The sequence below is a fragment of the Octopus bimaculoides genome, chromosome 7 (assembly GCF_001194135.2).
Source record: "Octopus bimaculoides isolate UCB-OBI-ISO-001 chromosome 7, ASM119413v2, whole genome shotgun sequence".
Lineage (NCBI taxonomy): Eukaryota > Metazoa > Mollusca > Cephalopoda > Octopoda > Octopodidae > Octopus > Octopus bimaculoides.
The window spans coordinates 102,981,176-102,982,308 of NC_068987.1; positions in this window are offsets into that span (position 1 = coordinate 102,981,176).

Below are 1,133 nucleotides of genomic sequence, written 5' to 3' on the forward strand. Positions count from 1 at the left end.
TATTAACATTCGCCCGCTCCCAGATCCACTCATCAATTATACGGTTCGCCATGACTTCCATTCAACATATTCTTAACAGGATTTAGAAACACATGCACGCACGCACATATACACACACACACACACACACACACACACACATACACACACACACACACACACACGCACACAGAGATGCTTATACATGTACATAATACAATATTGGCAGGGTTTGATATTACATGTTTATATGCATGTTTGAGTGTGGGTATCTATTAAAATAAATATTTTCATGTATATGTTGTAGCTGCGGCTTTGTCCTAAGAATTGTGCTTCCCAACAACATTGAGTCTTACTGCGTGGAAACTTGGGCAGGAGTTTTATACTGTAGCTTCAGTTCGACCAAAGCCTTCTGAGTGGAATTAGTAGACGGAAACTAAAAGAAGCCGTGGTATATATGTATATGTGCATGTGTGAGTGCGTGTGTTTTGTGTATGTGCTTGTTCCCCAGGACTGCTTCACAACTTCTGTAGGTGTATTTATGTAACCTAATGTAGCGATTTGGCAAAAGGATCGATAGAATAAGTACCAGGCTCTACACAATTATAATAAGTACTGGGACTAATTCTTTATGTGGTGTGCCTGTGTGAAACACTTTATACATATGCTTCAACATATAGCCTGGTGTAGAACTCAATCTACATATACAAGGTCCATACCGCTGTCTCCACTGCGATTCTGCAGAAAGTTGTGACTCCTTCGATCGGTGGAATACGCAACGAAAGACAGTACGTTTTCCGAGAAGACTCTTAGTGTGTCCTTGACACATATGGCTAGGACAAACTAAGTGTGGATGCTTGTCAATCTCTATGACCATGTCCTTTCAGATATAGGACCGCCTAGCTCGCCAGACATCAATCCCCTGGACTATTACTTCTGGTTGTAGTCGAAAGCGAGGTCAATGAACACCACCATAACCTAATGCAATATCCCAAGTTCGCCATAACCAGCAATATGATCAAATTTGATAAAGATCATTTGATTCAGGCTTGTCAAAGCTTCCGACCTCGTTTTGAACCGGCCATTGATGTTAACGTTGGATTCATTGTGTAGGTGTGATAAAAGGATTCTAAAGATTATTTCTATCAATTTGT